A 20,595-nucleotide genomic window follows, 5' to 3' on the forward strand; every position below is an offset into this window, starting at 1 on the left:
GTAATATAGAGCAGCTGTCTCAAAAGTTTGACCTCTGGTTTTCTGTGTGCCTTATTCATTATTATTTTTTGCTATTCCGCCTCCTCCCACCTCCCCAAACCTCCCTTAATAATTCTCAAGAAGAAAGAAAACGGAGATTTCTACAAGTCCCATCATTAGTGCCAGCCCAAAGGGTGAGACAATGACCAGGTAGACAATGCCACTACCTCTCACCACTCAGACACATAACCAGCAGGGTAACACATAACTTACCAATATAACTAATAATGACATCCATTAGTCTCTCTACAGCCAGTCAAACCTCCTGCTGATAGAACTCACAGGTGCTTGGAAACTGGTAGGTTAATTCTGGTCCTGAAAGCAGCCCTCCACATCCAGCCCTTCTGAATTCACAGCTGCAGAGGTGCTATATTGCTCCCGTAAAGGACTCGACCTAAAATTGGGTAAGAGGATGTAAATTGCTCTGGGGAACAACACATACATTTGTTCTGTTCTTTAAATCTTTCCTAGAGACCTGCTATTTGCTGCAGACAGGGCAAGGACACCAAATGTACCTCTAGGCCTGGTATAATAAAGTCATTCTTATGTTAAGACAAAACTTATGAAATATGCACAAGGGATGTTAAGGAGGAAAAGGTCAGAGAATTGATCTACATTCCAGAAGCTAATGAACACTTGCTTAGTGAATGTAATCTGTTGAAAAAAGAGACTAGAAAACAGCAGTCAAGTAAGGAGGAAAGATAAATCATTGTGTATGACAGAGATCTGAAGAGGAACCAAGTATGACGACATCTTTCTAGACAGATACATTATAGCTAAAGATCAACACCAAGGATCAACCACTTCCTCCAGGAAACAATTTGAATAGCAGCTATCCAAAGACAGCTGCCTGTAAAAGTTCTTTATAATTAATAATACCCAGAATCACCTCAGATTTCTTTAAAGCATTCAAGGAAATTTCATGACTTGATAATTCTGGCCACCATTTACAAGACTACCAACGATTATTTCATTTACTATACTTGGAATAATTGTTATGTGCAAAATTTGCATACGTAAGTGTTTACACTGACATACCATGGTGATGAGTAAGGGATCAGAGCAACTGATATACAGGGAGAGGATGAGGAATCTTGGCTGCTGATCCTGGAGAACAGAAATGTCATGGGATTTTATGAATGTGTATCAATACCTAAAGGGAGGGTGTAAAGACAGAACCAGGCTCTTCCTAGTGATGTTCAGGAATGTGACAAATTGTAGATTGGCCCTGAGGGACTGAGATGTGGCCAAGGGCAGGGCAGGAGAAGGCTCTTATTAACTCCAAAGTTACATTTGGAAGGGAGAGCTGGTGAATGTCTCCTCAACAACTCTGACTTTTCTTCAAACACATTGCATTGTGCTGGCCATCAGTGAAACTGCTTTGATCAGGAAATGTCTACTGCCTTCCTTATACCAGAGAACGTAGTATTTGGTGAGGAAGGAATCCAAAATAACAGAGCAAGCTTTCCATTATATAGTTTTTGTCTTTAGATAACTGGTCCATTCAGATGCTGGATTTTATTTTAAAGCTTAATTTAACTTCTGCAGTATATTATGACTCACCAATTCCACTTTCAAATAGGCAAGTTTCAGTGGTGTCAATATCGTAAATTATTTAAACTTTATGCAGCAATGTAATTATAAATCTCAAACTTCATATTAAATATCATATTTATAGTATATGACATATTAGCTTACATTCAAGAGATAAGTACATCTGTGGGTATTGGATTGCTAGCAAAGGCTCCTCAGGTCCAAGGAGGACTTTTAGGCCACAGTGAAGGTGTATTTACATTGTTTATGAATTCTTAGGATACACTTCTGTCTTCCCTGTCACACTGGGAAAGTGCAGGACAGCAGATCAGCCATGGGTGGATGGCCCAGCCCATTCCATGCAGCTTGAGGAGCAGATGAGAGGGCAGCCAGGAGCCAGGAGTGTCTGGGTGTGAGGCTGCTCCCGCCAGCCTTGTAGCTGCTATTGCCAGTGGCTCACCAAGCCTGACACCGAGGTCATAATGCAGGAAGCATTTTCCAAAGGTCTCCCCAGAGACAGCCTGCCCTCTAACTGGACACAGCCACAGCCCCTGGCCATGCAGCTCCAGGCTCTCTGCCCTGCATCTGCCCATCCCCTCCTCCCTGTGCTGGTATCCCTGGGTCTGGGGCTCTGCTCCTCTGCTGCAACTCCTCCTCTTTGGTGTTGACTTCCACGTGGAATAAAAAGGGACTGAATTTTCCCTCTCTGAATGGCTATTTTTGACACTCTGCCCAATCTCTCTAAAATTTGAATATTAAATACCATATGGAAATAGCTCACCTAGGACACCATAAATCTGGGATGTGACACTCAATACAGGCAACAGAAGAACATTCATTTATCATTAGTATCAGTACTGTTCCAGTTCAAGGAATTTTTCTGAAACTCAGAAATCAGAGTGGAAAAGACATTTGCTATCTAGTCTAGAGTGGAATACCTATATTTGTGATACAAAGCTTCTCTCACAAATAAGATCTATTTCCTAAAAATCGTGTCAGCATTCACCTCTGTCAGACCTTCATGCCTTTCCTGGGGAGCTGAGCTAGGTCAATTTTTGTTCAGTGTAATGGGACATACGGGACCATTCCAGCTGCTGTAACTCCAGCACTGTGCTTCAGATCATTTATTCTGAAAGCAATTTTTTCCAGGATCATTTATTTTGGAAACTATTTTAGTCCCTACAGGCTGAGAAATGCAGTGAAAGAAAAAAAAATAATTTGGAGCTTCTCCAGGATTTGCACAGAGATAAATTTACACAAAAATCTTTCCCACTCTCCACATGACTCCTGAGACAGCAAAAGACTAACATAGGCTAACAAAATAGGGAAAGGTAAGTGTGTTGTTGAAAGGATGCTGTTTAGAGAAGCTAAAGAATAAAAGAAAGAGGGTGAAAAAACAATAAAAATTATACAAAAAATAATATGTCAGTAATAATAAAAGGAGAAATTATTTGTCAATCACTATTTCATACTGAAACACATATATTGTCTTTGCAAACTCTCTGTCCTTTATAAATAGCAAACCAAAGAGTCAGATTTTCAAGGCATGGAAAGCTACTTCATTTGTCTTTTCCACACACATGCTAAATTTAAAAAGAAAAAAAATAGGCCAAGAAAAAGTAACTAAGACAAAGAGATGTTCAAAGTCAAAAGTCAAAGTATGAAAAGGCTTTTTCTCAAACATGGTCTTTCTTTATAGCCAGACTCTCATTTATCTTCTGATATTTCTACCTTGGGAATTTCATTTATAGTTTTAAAATAACCCCACTAAGCAGCTTAATAAAAAATATCAGCCTATCCTTTATAAAATGACTTTTTTGCAAAGTAACTCTGTTACACAAATGCAGGAGTACCCAATCTCCATCCCTTATGATGCTCTCTGAAGATACAGAGAGCACAGAAACACTTCAGAAAGTGCTTTTTTTTGGGTTCATCTTAAATTGAAAGACTACTTGCTATATTACAGACACTGTCTTCAAAACAGCTAGTTCTGTAAAATACATTTGCCAGAGAAAACAGCTTTGCCCTTACCAGATAGGTTAGATATTTCCTTCTTTCTTTTTATTTTTAAAAGGCAAAATATTAGACAGCTGTGGCTGCATATTTTGTATAGCTACTCATCTTACTCCCTTGGGCTACTCTGAATAACTTAACTGCAATTGAAATCCAAATTTGGCTCACTAAATTCATTTGACAGATGCACTAGAAAAATGTCATTTGTAAAAGTAACTTGGATATAGCCATAAAACCTTTTTTCATTTATCAAGACATTTTCTTTTCCTAATAAATGTATATAAAAAACAAGTCCTGTCTGAACACGGTTACCTTTGTAGCATCTGGCATATGAGCACTTCTGTCAAGACAAAATACAGATTTTAAATGTTTGGCTCTGAGAGAGCTTTTAGTGTGGCTGGAATTTTTTTGTCATCAAGTTTACCTAAGAAGCCTCTTATTTTATGGACAACTTCACATACTCATATCCTCATGTCACTTACCAATGACTGCAGCACACTCAGTGAAATAATACAGCCATTCCATTAATAAAATAAATGCAAGAGTACAGAGAAGGAATTGATGATTTCTCTTCTGTCCTCTCCTCTTTTCTTTTTTTCTTTTTTTTTCCCCATGATTAGGTTATGCCTCCACTATGTTATGAAAATCCCTTGGCACAAAATGAAAAGTAACATTGTCTTTGTAGAGAGAAAGTAAAAAAATGACAGCAGGGCCAGAATGAACAAATAATTACTTCATTTGTGATTATTAAGTTTTGTAGGGAATTTTTGTATCAGCTCCTTTTCCTGCTTTTCTCAACAACACAAATAAAGTAGCCTTTGCTGCTGCTCAGTAAAAGCCACTACCCACTAGATGGGGCCCCAAGGCAAGAAGTTCTCAGCTCACAACGCCAGGTTCACTCTGAGAAGCTGCATTTCCAGAGGAGAATTATTATAATAAGGGCAAAAAGCAGTCAGAAATATCAGAACCCTGAGCTCGAGCTGAATTTGTAATTTGGTTCAGAAGGGTACTTAAATTCTACTTTAGAAGAAGGAAAACGCTGACCCTCTACCACACAAATTCTACCTAATCCTTAAACCCACCATTGTTAAAAAGGGGATAAAAGAAAAGGTCCTTGTAATTCACCAATAAAATTCAGAAGATTTTTCACATAACTGGGTCTGACTACACAGAGTTATGGCTACACCTACTCGCAGGGGAGTATAAGCACAAAATCACCTGTAACAAGTAGCACCATGTGTTTCCTCCCTGTTGGTCCAGACAACAGCAATGCCACCATCCCTTAGGAAAATACGTTTCCAACAAGCTACAGTCCTCAGAGACATTTCAGCTCTATCTTGGTCTGCTGGGAACTCAGCTTCTCACAAAATTGCATAAGGTTCCCTGCTCAGATTCTGCTCCATAGATCTACAAAAAATGTTGATCTTTGCATATTTAATGAAAGAAGGGGTCACAAAACAAAAGTCTCTGCACTTCAGACTCAGAGACATAACCACTGGTCCAAGACATTATTGTGATTTTTATTTACTTCGATGCACAACTGTTTCTCATTTAATTCATTCAAAGTTGATTCTCAGCTGATGATTTGCCACCTTGAATGCAACTGTCCTATAATGTGAGTGCAGACTGCTATTCTATAGCTTATCCCCACCTGCAGTTGTGACTGAACTCATTACCATGGATTGTCTTTACTGTCAGTGGAGAAAGCCTCTCCACAAATGCAATTCATCCCATTCCAAAGTAAAATTTGTCCTCCTAGGGTAAGCAGTTCAGACATAGGTGCTGAAGTGGCAGAGGTCTTAGAGGAGTGCAAAACCAGCCCCTGCATCTGCTTCTCAGAGGAGACATTGTTCTTAGCCTTGTGTTTAACAGCACATGCAGTAAGAACATGAGCTTTTCTCTCCGATTCATCAGATTCGCAAAGTAATTTTATTTTTGTATATCACTGCTGCACAGCAGCAAGTGCAGTGATGGGCACCAGCCGCCAGCTCAGTGAAGACAACCTAGACTTGTTCATACCAAAATGGAAAACATCCAAGTCGAGGCTGCCTGAGTTGTTGTCCTGTTTATGTGTGCCTGGATCAGACCCTGGCATGGCAGTCTTCTCTAAAGGCAGCTTCTGAAGGAAGAACACACTGGCTACTCATTGAGCTTTATCTGCTGGATCACCACCTCTAACATTAAAAAGAAAAGAAAGAAAGGGTAGTCATAGTGGGTGACTCCCTCCTGAGGGGAGCAGAGGGCCCCATATGTCAACAGGACCCACCCCACAGAGAGGTCTGCTGCCTCCCTGGGCCCAGGTATGGGATATCAGTGAGAGACTTCCTGGGCTGATTCAGCACTCTGATTATTACCCACTGCTGATTCTCCAGGCTGGCAGTGATGAGATTGAAAAGAGAAGTGTCAGAGCAATTAAAAGGAACTTTAGGGCACTGGGTCGAGTGGTTGATAGGGCAGGAGCTCAGGTAGTGTTCTACTCAGTACCCTTGGTAGCAGAGAAAAATGGCAAAAGGAATAGGAGAGCCCACATTATCAACAAGTGGCTCAAGGGTTGGTGTCATCAGCAGAATTTTGGGTTCTTTGATCATGGGCCGACATTTTCAGCACCTGGCCTGCTGGAACTGGATGGGCTGCATCTCTCTGTTAAGGGCAGAAGGATTTTAGCTCATGAGCTGGTGGAACTCACTGAGAGGGCTTTAAACTAGGTTTGAAGGGGGAAGGAGATGCAGCTGGGCTGGCTGAAAGCAGGCCCAAGGGTGGTAAGCCTGAGTGAGGGGTGAAATCAGGAGCCCAGCTGAGGTGCATGTACACTAATGCACACAGCCTGGGTAACAAACAAGAAGAGCTGGAGCGCAGCAGCAGAGCTGTGATGTAATTCCCATCATGGAAACATGGTGGGATGACTCACATGGCTGGAGTGCTGCACTGAATAGCTACAAGCTCTTCAGGAGAGACAGGAAAGGGAGAAGAGGTGGAAGGGTGGCAGTTTATATTAGGGAGGTGTTGATGCCATGGATATTGAACCTAATGATGACAAAGTTGAATGCCTGTGGGTAAGAATTAAGGGGAAGGCCAACAAGGCTGACATCCTGCTGGGAGTCTGTTGTCGTCCCCCCAGTCAGGAAGGAGAACTTCCACCACAACTCTCCACCAATCAGGTGGACAACTTATTCTACAAGCAGATGGAGAATGTTTCAGGATCACCAGCCCTTGTTTTTTTAAGTGACTTTAAACTACCAGACAGCTGCTGGGAACTTAATACAGCAAAAAAGAGGCAGTCCAGGAAGTTCTTAGTGTGTGTGGAGGACAGAATGCACTTTGGTCACAATAACCCCTGCAGTGTTATAGGCTGGGGACGGTGTGGCTGGACAATGCCCCGGCAGAAAGGGACCTGGGGGTGCTGCTTGACAGCTGACTGAGCATGAGCCAGCAGTGTGCCCTGCTGGCCAAGAAGACCAATGGCATCCTGGCCAGTATCAGGAATGGTGTGGCCTGCAGGAACAGGGAGGTCATTCTTCCCCTGTACTTGGCACTGGTGAGGCCACACCTTGAGTGCTGTGTCCAGTTCTGGCCCCTCAGTTTGGGAAGGACGTTGAGATGCTTGAGTGCATCCAGAGGAGGCAACAAGGCTGTGAGGGGCTTGAACACAAGCTCTGTGAGGAACGACTGCGGGAGCTGGGGCTGTTTAACCTGGAGAAAAGCAGACTCAAAGGTGACTCTACAACTTCCTGAAAGATGGCTGTAGTCAGATGGAGGTTGGTCTCTTTCTCCAGACAGAAACCTGACAGAACCAGAGGACACAGTCTTAAGCTGCACCAAGGGAAATATAGGTTGGATATTAGGAAAAAGTGTTTTACAGAAAGAGTGATAAAATAGTGGAATTGGCTGCCTGGGGAGGGGGTGAAATCACCATCCCTGGATGTGTTTAAAAAAAGACTGGATGTGGCACTCAGTGCCATGGTTTAGTTGAGGTTTTCCAGCATGGGTTGACATAATGATCTTGAAGGTCTCTTCCAACCTAGTGATTCTGTGATACTGTGGTTCTGTGAGGCTAACAGGAGGTTCCCAGGCATGCTAATTCAGTCATCAATACTTTAACAGTATTTAAATTCCTCTCTCTTGGACTACAAAACATGGTGCTTTCCCAGACAATTCCTGAGTACAGGCAGGATTCAGCATGAGTAAAGCACCATTGCCCAGGGCAATTTGGAGGCAGTCCTCCTGTACTACTAGGTAAGAGAGCTTTGTAGCACAGTATAAAGCAGTCCTAGGGATGCCAGTAGTTCTAGGGCTCAACCGTGACAGCCATAACCCTGTTCATTTTAATAGAATATAAGCATACATATGTATGTACACATCTATCTATCTATCTATGGATCTATCTATCTATGGATCTATATATCTATCTGAAAATACCAGAATCTGGTAGACTTAAAAATGAGGCAGTTGCTGAGAATGAAAACTGGTAAGCAAAATTGGAGTGAGGGCAGACGAGAGACAAGTACCACAGGAGCAGTAGTGAGTTGAAGCAACTTGTGCATGGCAGGGTCACCAACCCTCTAGAAAGTCTGTAATTGTCACAGGGGAGAACACCATACCATAAGAGAACTGACAAATTTCAAATGAAGGAATGAAATAATTTAAGTGTATATTCAGGCTTTAACTGGAGCAAAGAAACTAAAACAGACAAGACTTGTCTATGTTCACACATAGGCTGCCTCAGGAGAAGGAACATGAGGTCCAGATAAAACTGAATATTTGCGGTGACCAAAATAGAAAAATGCTTCTGAACAGGCAGGCCTGGAAGAGCCACTCATTCCTGATGACAACTAAGCCTTCTTCAGGAGCTGTGCAGAGTAGCACACTGTGCAGTGTGCACACTGAAGAATGGCATCTCTCTGCTTTACAGCACTTTCAAAACAGACTCTCCTCCCATCCAGGAATATAAGGAAGGGGGAAGGAGATCTATTACTTCATCCTCATATATGTGGCAGCTTTTCTTTGCTGCCTCCTACGCTTCATCTGCCACTGCTTTAAGTCTGCCCACTCTCCCCCTTTCACATGGCTCTTGTACAGCTCTGTGTCACATATTCCTTCATCACCTGCATGCCTTGTTTTGCCAAGGTCACTTTCTCACATGCCATTATCAATTGTTCTTTCTCTTCACATCCTTTTCATGAAGCATGTAATCAATCAATCAATCAATCAACCATTTTCCATGTTTGTTATTCTCTTCAAGGGCTTTTCATTCTCTAAGTTACTTTTCTCCTGTGCTTTATTAGACTACAGTCTGCTGAGCTCTCTCCAAAGTTCAGCATGAGACTACATGTGAGTGGGTGAGCCCATAAGCTCTCAAACTGTGCTCTCAAGATAATTAGAAGCATATATTGTTAGAAACACAGCATCATTGTTCAATAAATATTGAAATTACTTAATAGTATTGTATGGCCTAAAGACACTTCTAGAACTTACAAAATACAGAGTAATGCACTTCAGGCATTGAGTTTTTAGTAATAAATAAAAAATAAGGAGGTGTTGCAACTTTAGGTAGATTAATAGGAATATTACTACCTTAACAAATTTTTCATAGTATCCAGCCTGAATATTTCTAGCAGAAGAGTAAGCAAAAATTAATCTGATTTCTTTCTGCATTTCCTAAACAAACAAAGAGATCAACCAATTATTGATAGTGCACTTTTATATAATGAAAGACTTTCCATGTTCCCCACTCAGAGTTTCCTTTCCTAAATCAAACACAGCCAGTGCTCTGAAACTTTTTTCATTTCCCAAAACTCATGTTGCTTCCCTGTGAACTCCCTCCACTGAACCCACATTTCCAGTCGAGGACAATGCCTGAAAGTAGGTGCAATATTTCAGCCAGTCTCACCTATGCAATTAATCCTCATTTTACAAATAATGCTCCTGTTCAGACTTTTAGCTAAATGGCAGATTTCTCCTTGGTGTATAACAGACTCAACAGTAACCCAATATCCTTTGCTTTCCCATACTATCCTGAGGACTTGATGGGATTCTGTCACCTGGACAGCTGCACCCTACCTCCATTTCACATTTAATTCCACATCCACAGGAGAAGCATGCAGTGTCATTCATTACTTTTGCCCAAGGTGTGAGGGGAATGGCTTTCTTTTTTACTCCACTTAGGAATAGCCCACGGCTTTCTTGCTGTACTGCAGACCCCTTGTTGTTTGCAATGTCTGCATGACTTCATCCCCAGAGAATGATGCATACTGAGACACTTTGTGTGATAAAGCACTTCTGGAGAGCAAACTCCTCCTTGTTCTCATGAAGCTCATTTTTATTGCCAGCCATGGCATATGGGAGAAAAGACACACTCAGCCTCCGTGTGGGTGACACAGACTGTAGGATCTGTGGAGGAAGCAGGAGGAAACTGATACATTTGTTACTACAAGGCCGGGAGCAACGTGACACAGACCACAGACCAAATGGCTAAACCATAAATAGTGCCCAGGACCTTGTCCAGAAAGAAGAGGTTAAATAGACTATATGACATTAAAAATAAATTTAAAAAACCCCAAACCCAGAACAAAACAAAAACAAAACCACCATAAAGCTTATTTCAAGCATCACATTGCCTAAACAGTCTGGAAATGGGGTGGAAAGAAAACCAGCCTTTCATTAAATCCAGGAGATGAATAATTTTGAATTTTGAGTTTTCTTCCCTGAGACCACCAGAACAAAATCTTTCAGAGGAATAAGATGTTTAGATCAACAGCCTGAGCTCACTCTGGGCACCTGAAAAGCCAAATGGGGCATATGAGTTACTTGCTGCCCCCCTGGAACATCATGTACCACATAAAGCAGTCTCAGGTGAGTCTCCCTGAAAACTGCATAGCTCAGTCATAGCCTGAGTGAGGGAAAGCAATACCTGCATCCACCAAAATACTCACATTATTTGTTACAGTTCTGGATGTCCTACACTTCCTAATTAAGAAACTTCACATCTTCTTGTTGCTGCACCTTCCACTTCAATGTTTTACTATTTGCCATCTTTTTGCTACCTCCCTCCCTTTGACAGCATTGCAGTCAGTTTCTCTAACACTCTCCTGCAATTCACTACACATTTTCAATGCTTATTTCCTTCTGAAAGAAGAAAAAAATATAAAGCTAAGGCATTTCATTCAGTTCTAACCTGTTGGAGCCAAGTTACCAAGAAAATACACTTTTTTAATATATCTACAAGTCATTAAATGAGATTTTCTCCCTGAGGTATTTCTCTTTCTGTGCTTGTCTGCAAACATGGCACTACTGTGGCATGGACATATGCTTAGTTTCCACATGGAATAATCTCACTGAATCCCACAGGTGAAATTCAATCTAATTACAGAAAAAAAAAGACCTGTTCTCAATTGTCTCATACCTGGATACAGCATTTCAGCAGTAAGACTATGCTGGCACAAACTGTTAAGCTAAGCACAAGCATCTGCTGACACAGCAGCTATTCTACTTGAGGTTCAAGGATATTTTATATGTGTATAGGAAGAAAGATAATGCATGTAGTATACAATACTCTTTAAGCATTGCTAACGCTATTCAAATGCAGAGGAAACCTCTCAGCGTTACACAGAACAATGACTTTGATGAATTGGTTAAGGTTTTAAAGACATAATGTTTTTTATGTAAGATGCAGTGACCCCTCTGAATGGCAGAGGACATTTAGTTACTGCAACTTGTCTCTTGAATGGTATCCAGAGAGAAGAACAGTGGGACCAGAGAGGAAACTCAGCCTGGGGATAGGCACAGAGAAAGGCTCTTTTGTGTGGCAGCAGAGGCAGAATCCCAAATGCTCATTTTCACACACGGACAAAGGAGGAAGGGCAACATTTATCTCTTCTGGTTTTTCTAATTTTTTTCCAAGGTCTGCAGCACAAAATCCCTCCTAGGCAAGCTGTCAACAAGGAGGAAGCATCATCCTGTGTGCAGGGGCCCAGCCTGGCAGATCAGCAGTATCGCTCACCGCAAACCTGAGGCAGCAAGAGAAGCTGCTGTGAGAGGACACAGCAGAGGAGAGCTCTGAGAGCTGTGTAAGAAAATAACAGATAGAGCTGCCACTCTAATCATTGCACCAAGTTTCCAGTGATGGCCTCATTTTGCCATGCCAGTGACCCAACATGGGATGCCAGAGGAGCTCACAGCAGTCTGTGGAGAAGATGGTAGGAATTACAGCTGAAGGAAAACTAGCGTAGCAAAGCTCAGTATAAGCTTAATCCTTCATACCACACTGTGTTGCTGCTGCATTTTGACTTCACTTGTTAAGCAAGACATGCACTGCAGCAACTGGGCTTCTCTGCTGAGAGGAATGCAAACTCTGGATCAGAGGGATGACAAGAGACACCATTGCCTGCAGCGCCTGTGGCCCACAGCTGAGCAAGAATCAATCATGTTGGCTTTTATTCCAGATCCTGGGGCTCCTGTGAGCCTTTTGCATTAAAACTCTACTTCATAAACAGCTGAGAGAGGGACCAGACTCTGAATCTGTTTGCAACAAACAGCGGTGTCCAGCACACTTTTCTATCCTGTCTCTCATGCCCTAAATCCCTCAGCACCATCTTACTGTCATAAAAAAGAGGATGAGACACTCTTCAGCTTGAAGGGTCTAGGACAATGTGATTTTAAACTTCCTAAAGTACAAAAGGCACTAGGAGATATGTTAGTGACAACACTATGAAGAAACTGTATGGCAGAACAAGTGCCACAGATTTTAAAGAAACAGAGGCAGTATCACATTGAAAACAGTCTTTTCAGGCAGCAGATACAAGGTATGAATGTGCACAGTAAATCTCAGTGAACTGAAGTACTTCTGTTCCAAATAGAGACAAGATTTGTGACAAACCCAGTTTTGTGGTCACTGTCTCCCCACAAATACATCAATCTCTGTAATGATCTTAAGGGTCTTTTCCAATCTTAATGATTCCGTGAAACTAATCCATCAACATCAGATTTTTTTCCAGGCACACAAAACTTACTCATCTCCACTGCATCACAGAATGAGTCCACCTGCCCTGGGAACATAAATGACTCCTTGGGCACAACTGAAAACATGCAACACTGTCATACAACTCCACATTTACACTATCTCCCAGTCCACCAACTAATCTCTCTTTCAGACAGACCTGTCAGAACCTCCATTTGGGGTCAGGAACTGCACAAAATGCAGGGAGAGAGATTAATCCTGTGTATCAGAGGCTATTGTCAGTGCTTCTTTGTATGTGAGGGAAGACCAGCTTCGTGCCTTTTCTCTGCCCAGGGAAATGTGAACTCTTACCATCACATCCTGTTGATGCAACCAGCAGTCTAGAAGTGTTTTTAAATGCCTTTCTCAGTCTTTTCTGAGCAAACTGCTGCATATGGCATGAAATAATGAAACATCTGATGGCCTGTATGAAGGAAATAACTTCATAGTCTATTTTGGAAAGTAGACATTGGACTTAGGCATTAGTGACTCCTTCAGGATTTTTAAAAAATAATCTGGAGTACTGCCATATGCAAGCATTTGGGTGACTTAAACTCTAAGGTTTTGCTCATAGCATTTTTCCTAGTTAGCTCTGCCATAAAGACTCACTAAGTGAACTGCACCTTACCCTGGCAGAAAAATTGTCACCTTAATTACAGTGTTACCTTTTTCACTGATCATAATCAATCACACAGAGAAACTTTCTGCCAGTCTAACTCACTCCATCTTTACCAGGCCATTCCCACAATCAGCTGACTTACAATTCACAGATGTCCAAGTTACCTCTGCATGAATCATGAGTCTGGACAAGTTACCCAGCTATAGGGGTAGGAAGCATCAGAGCTCTCCTAGGAAGAGCACCACCATCCAGTATGGGCTTAAATAAGGGTTGTGAGCTTGCCATGAAGAAATGTAGGAGAGATGGAGGTGATGGGGAGGGATTGAGGTCGTCTGGGGTACCCAATGCCACAGGGAGCTGCAGCTTTCTGCAGAACTGGGTACTCTAGGAATGATTATAAAAGCTGATCTGCTTCAAATATAGCCCAGAGAGTGAAAACAGTGTGGAGCCATTAGGCCTGGCACCAGAGATGTCCTCCATCCTGTAAACAGGATGTAGAGCTGTAACAAGGACCATGAGTGCAGGTGAGCAAGCCCACATAGGCAATGCCTCTGCTTCCACAACCTGCTCCCTCCTCCTGCCTGCTCCCCTCAGCCTCCGCTGCCCACTGCTGCTGCTGTGGTGGGGACAGCTGGGAGCAGCCCTCCAGGAGTTAAATGAATCCATGAGAAAGCAGAACTGGGAAGAGCAGAGCCCAGCTCCCAGCCCCTCTCGCTGCTCATCACCGGCTGCTGGAGAGATCGAGCCAGGGCTGTCTGACAGCCCACTTCAGCTCTGGATTTAAACACTTTGGATATATTGGGGTTAGAGGCAGAACAGGTTTGACACCCTCCTCCCATACAATTTCTAACTGACTGAATGTTACTCCATCAGTGTTTTTTATTTTGTATTAACCCTGCAATGGATAATGCTCAATGCTGTTTTGCCCAGACATCCAAAATTACAAGCTCTTTCAATTCCTCAAAAGGTGAAAACCAGAGCATTTTCATTTTTTTAAGCATTTCAGGTTTTCCTCCACATTCTGATCCTCCATATTCTGTAATTACAGTGTGTTTTCATGTTTCAGGCAGGTACAATAGGTAACAGCAAGCCAAGTATGTGACCCAGGGGAGGTATTTGAACAGAAGCTGAGCACAGCTCTCAAACAGACTGTAAACCTTTCATCCCTCACTCTCAAGCCTCTACTTTGTTTATGCCAAGTAGAATTTACTAGAGTAGCAGTTAGCAATGCTAGTGAAGGAAACTGCAGGCTGGGTGTGAGAACAGGCCTTCTGGCAGAGCACAGTTCTTGTCTTCTCTCCATGCTTCTGCTCAAGTCACATCTCATCTGCTGTGAGAGATCATTATCCTCCTGCCTGTCCTGGCACCTCTGCACTGCCACTATCACTTCATTACTTGTCATCCAACCCACCAGCTCGCATGTTTATGCAAATTTCATCTGTCTTTTGCTTTACTATCACCTGCTTCATTTAGGTTTATATGCCACCTACTAGCAGTAAGGCAATACTTCTGTTTCCTCCCATGTGAGAAATTGAAATGTTATGGTTAATGGCTTAAACATTTTTTTTAAAAGGACTGTGCCCATCATGGCAAAATTGTATAAAGAAGCTGTGACCACTAAAGCCTGCTCCCTGTCTAAATGTGCCTCCTGACTGGAACTGGACTGGGAGTCAAGCCATCAAACAGGAACTTTTTGAGAGAAGGGCGGTACTGCTGTCAAATTATCTTGTGTCTAAGGAGAGGAATGTATGCACAAGGAAAACCAAACCCAGCAGCTGTCCTGAAAATCAGCTGTGGCTGGGTTTGGGGTGAGGGAGGCAATAGCCCACAGATGCATTTGCTGAGGCCAGGTTCGCACACATTTTCCCTAAGCCAGGGTGGCAAGAGGAGAATTTTTGGGTGTGTGGTGTAACCCCTGGTCAGAGGGAACACCCACCCTCCTCTACACAAACTGGCTCAGTTGTAAAACCCCCCCACACCACCAAGGCCATATCCACAGGTCATTCACGTGAGAGGCAGCTGAGGAGGGATCATAAACCATCAAAGACCCCCAAAGCACCCCCAGACTCATTCCTGAGGCCTTGCACCAGAGGACTGCACGTGATGCAAAGTGGTGCAACCAATCCAGAAACCATGGCAAGAGATGGCGTAAAACTTCACTGACAGAGGAGGCACCTGGGTGTTGCCAGCTAGCCTGAATACACATTAACCCTCTGAACTCTGTGTTTTGCGGCACCCTCACCACCGAGAAGACCAGAAAAGGATCAATGGGAGGCTGCTGAGGTCCACAGTGGTGAGTTTTCCACTTGACCTACCTCTCTGTCATTCTTTCACTCCCCCCATCCCTTTCTTACTTTTCTCTCTCTCCCTCCCTCTTTCTCCCCTGCCTCACATTTACTGTTAAATAAAATCCATACTATTGACTTTCAGCATACAGTCTCTTTGCACCTTAATTTGGGCAGAGGTATCTCTGTAACAATAACCAGATCTTAACATCCCATAGTAAGTAACCTACCTCTGGAAATACTTGATTTTTTAACAGAGAAACATTCATCAAAAGACTCAAAATACTGTTTATCTTGAGATATTTTTGACTGATTTTTTCCCCTCTTTTTCCCAATTCTGTTCCACTGAGGTTTGCAATGGTCAGATAGGTGACCTAACTTAAACTACTGCCACTAGCACCCAAATTCTGTCTTACATAGAATTTTGAACTGCATTAAAAAACAGTGTTCACAATCCCAGCAGTCTCTTGCAGCTTTTTGGGCTAGATATCAAGCCTTGCTATCATCATCATATTTCAAGTAGTGATTGTAACCATGGGATATTTTATTTTAAATTACTGTGGAGTGTATGCAGTCACTGTCACCTAGGAGATGCTGAATGAGTAGGAGTTTAGCCACAGATGATTTTGAAGAGTCATATTTTCCAGGGTGAATCAGATGATTCTTTCTTTAGCTGAAAGGTGTCCCTGTCACTAGTGAAAAATAAAACATTTGATGTAATCTCTTCTGAAAATACAGCTGAAAACAACTGTGATCACATCTGGCATTTTAAGGAGTAATAAAAGGAGTTGTGTATGAGCAGAAAAGAGAAGAACAATGAAAGATGGAGACGTAGCACAAAAGCTAAGGAAATTACTGAAATCCCAGTTACTTAACAACAGACAAAGAAGTAAAATTTATGTTTCCTATATATAATTATGTAAAGTATTATCATGAGTTCTGAGCTCATAAACCCACCAGTGAATAAAACAAAAAGAAAAGTGCAAAAACCAGAAAGTCATTTGCCTAGATACAAACTCTTGGGAGTGATAGGAGGCATCCTTTAAAACAGGAGAAATTATAAGTTTTAAAAAGGTCATAAGAAAAGTGTCTTGCTTTTCTAAACAGATATTTCTTTTTCTACAGAATAAAAAGGTGGAGGAAAAAACAGAGCCTGTAAGCTTAGATGTGTGCATCAACACAAACATTGCCCTGCAGACAAAGCTTTGTCTACTGCCCCTTAATTAAAGGAGCTGTCCTAGAATTTTCTTAGATCAAAGAGAGAAACAAATGAACAAACTATATGGGGATAGAGAAAACAATAATGTCTCTGTTTCCTTCTTGAAATTTACTAGGGCAGCCTCTGTTTTTACTGCAGTCACAGGCCTTTTCTATTTACAAATTCAAGGGCCAGTGCTAAACTTCAGAAGATGCTTGTGCCAGGCTCTGTTTCCAATTACCTGCACACTGTGTGGTTTCCCAAGTGAGGTTTCTGCTGAAACTGTAATCACTCTAAAGTAAGTCATATCCACAAATGGCAGCTTGGGTCAACAGGCTGTGCTCCACGTCCCCAGCAGCCCATCCTGCCCACAGGAAAACAATCCTTACTAGCACAAGAGCCCAGCTAAACTTAGATACATTGGGCTTCAATTCAGATGAGAAAATTGGTGAGTGGATATAAGGGAAAACTATTAACAAGTATGCTTTCTGTAGCACCTATTTTTGAGCTTTCCCTCTTCTCAAACAGCTTGCAATGATGAATGCAAGAGGCTACAGATGATGCTTGAGCAGCCAGAAGAAACAATTTGCCCTGTTTACTGAACTCCAGTATCTGTAAACGATTTCCAGCACAGAGACATGCAAGTCTCCAGTTTTGAAAAAAAGCTATATGCAGAAGGACTGCTGGAAGCAGCTCTTTCCATATGCAGGTTGTGCCCTTGAAATGGAGCACAGCTCTCCTGCTAGCTAGTTTGGATGAAGACAGAGTTACCACACTGCCAAAAGGAACTGCTGAGTGTTTCTCCACACTTTGTTTTGAAATTTTTAACCAGACATGTTGCGGCAATCACCAGAGGCTGGCAGAGGCAAGAATTGACTGTTCAGTGAACTACACCACCAGATACATTTAAAATGTCTCTAACGGGGATGGCTAGTGTATTTTAGATATCCTTGCAACTTTAGATCCTTACAACTGCACATGGAAAGACACTGGCAAAGGTCTCCCAGAAGCAGTTTTTCAGGAAGCACAGATCAGCATTGTTCTTGACTTCATGTAGCCAGATTTGCAGTCTTTGACAAGACCTATAAAATCTAATGAAAATGCAACCCTTTCCAGGGAATGTGTTTGGTTGATTCTTTTCTTCCTTGTATTAGGGATGTATTACATTTCTTCTTTTTTTTTTTTCACTTTTCTGACAGAATTCTAAGTTCTCTGAAGTTTACAAAAAGAAACACTTCAACACTGTAATGAGATTTTACCCATTTAGGATTTTGGAAGAGAAAAAAAGGAAGGTCTTATCTATTTTAATTCATGCAAAGGACTCTACTGACCTGTTCAGTACTTTTGACATGGCTTTTGAGAGCTAAGATAAAAACATAAAAACATAATCTCACCCAAAATCTTAAAAATTTGAAGCGAAAAAATTGAAAACTTATTTGTAACCTTAATTATGGGCAGATGGCAAGGCACTGAACATCATTCAAAGTCTCTCAAAAGAGACTGTGAGGAAGAACATTACTTCTTCATCCCACTTCTCTCAAGACTACATGTCCTTCCTGATATAAAATACAGGGGCAAGAGATGAAGGTGGAGGAATAGGCACAGCAGAGGTATTACCATTTCCAAACTGTCCGTGTTTTTACTCACCTGGTTCCTCCTGCAGAGATCTGTGCATCTACAGAAAGGCAAGCATCCCACTGCCTTTTCAGAGCCCAGGAATGATGCTGCAAAAGGGCACAAACAGGGACAAACGCAGGAACAGTTTCACTCCTCTTTTTTATTCTGGTCAGGTTCACAGGAAGAAAATATTCTGTTCACATGGAGTAAAATGTTGAAACAGTAAAATGCACTTCACAGTATTAGCCAATATTCCCAAAGTCCTTTACTGATAAAAAAACCCAAACTTATTTCCAATACCTAATGGGTTGAATTACCTTTCTCTCCCTACCCACCCCCACTTTTCTCTTTGGAGAGAACTGAAGCTTTAACAGCTTTTCCCCAGAAATACATGGAATTTTACAGCAGAGCCAGAAATAAAACTAGGTCTTCTTGATGTCTCTACTTCCTAATGCGAGAGCAGCAGGAACTAAGCTTTCATTGCCCATAGAATTATCTGTCTTTTTTAAACTATGTGCAAACATATATGAAGCAACATTAACAGGGAACTGTTTTCCCAGGTAATGTGCACCTGTGATTTCCTCTTGCTAAGAATGCTTCACTCAAGTCCCTTTGTGCTCCCATGTTCTCTCCCCACCTGCTGCCATCCACCACAGCACAGCAGTGCAGAGTCCCTGTGCAGCACTGAGGAAGATGAACTGCTGCAGTCACTCAGCTGGCTCCTTTGCCTTTCTTAGTGCCCCCAGAGAGCACTGGGAGACTTCAAAGAAAGTGAACCTATTGTCTGAATCCCTTCACACTTAAACTGTGCCTGAGGAAGCCCTGGGTCTGATGAGGAGACCTACACTCCAGCTGTTTCAAATATAGTAGCAACATCAAGGGTAGCCACTGCAAATCCTGATTTTTTTACTGCCCCTTCAAAAATAACTTTTACAAGTACTTTTTTACCACATGTAAGCTGAGCTTTTTCCTTGGCTCTTGGGAATGAAGGGCAACCTTGTAATTTGAGTAAGAGGAAGCCTGGAAGTGTGCTCTCCCCAGAGAGCTACAAAGGAGTAACAACTGAGCTGCTGTGCCTCTCTTGTTTTTGGGAGAGGGAATATACAGCTTTGCTCCCTTCTGCAGGCACTGAGCCAGGCAGTCTGCTCAGGAAAGCAGTGTGAGCCAGAACAAATTCTGTTCCCCATGGCCTTCCAGTTGCTGCTTACAAGAGTATGAGGTGAGCAGAGGCACACCTCTTCTCGCCTGGAGGCACAATGCCCCCAGCTAGCCTGGGATAAAAACGTGTTACAGGCATATGCAGTGATGGGTACTCTGACACACACCTGTACACCAACAACCTGCTCATAAAGTCTGTAGCAATGACAGAGGTATGATGAGTTAAATGAGAGGCTGGGCTCCTTCCCATTAGTGTGTCAGCCAGCTGAGTAAGAGCCTGCATGGGCTTTTTATGGATCATGCTTGTCAAACATTCCATACGCACGACCATCATGCCTTTATACTCCAACTCTGTCAAAGGCAAACCAGACTTGGACACAGACAGAATCTACATTTAAATAACATTGGATTAATTGAAGAAGCACTTAAGAAGAAGATATGAAGGAAGCTGATGATTAATTAGGGAGTTTCTCTTCATTTTTCTTTCAGAAAGTATTTTGAAATATCCCATCTGCTTTAGAATAGGGTGATAGAGTACTGCATCTCCAAGGTGTGTTACTGAATCACAGTCAGAATCAGCATTTGCTTTCAGTAGATACACAGAAGCAGAGAACTTCAGTAAGAATATAAAGCAAAGAGGTTCATCTTCTCTTAATTAACCCATGGAAGTTCCTGCATCATGCTGCTCTGAACCCAGGAACTCTCTCATGGACCTGCATTATTTTGCATTTTCCTAAGAGTTTAAAATGTATTTTTAAGAAGATTCTCTGCCTGTCTAGGACTTCATTATGATCTAAAAAGAGACTGTCAATGATGGAAAGACTTTATTTGCCTTAATTGCATTCCCTAAAGTTATTTTTAATCTCAGCTTTTATTTCTCTAGTTCTAATAATGATCCTATGTTTTTCTTTAACTAGAAAAAAATATGGGAGAGACAAATGATCCATCATTGAGGATGACAGATCTGCTTACCCGTGCAGAATAGAAAAAATTTCCTACAAATTTTCTACTGCCAGACTCTGCAATGATTTTTCACATGTGCAAAGAACTGCAAATCAGTGGGTAAGGGAACAGAATGGGATGAGACATGGAGGTGGGGATTGTGATGGCACAGGAAAAAAGAACCACCTTCATCTGTAAT

Source organism: Geospiza fortis, unplaced genomic scaffold (genome assembly GCF_000277835.1).
Source record: "Geospiza fortis unplaced genomic scaffold, GeoFor_1.0 scaffold56, whole genome shotgun sequence".
Lineage (NCBI taxonomy): Eukaryota > Metazoa > Chordata > Aves > Passeriformes > Thraupidae > Geospiza > Geospiza fortis.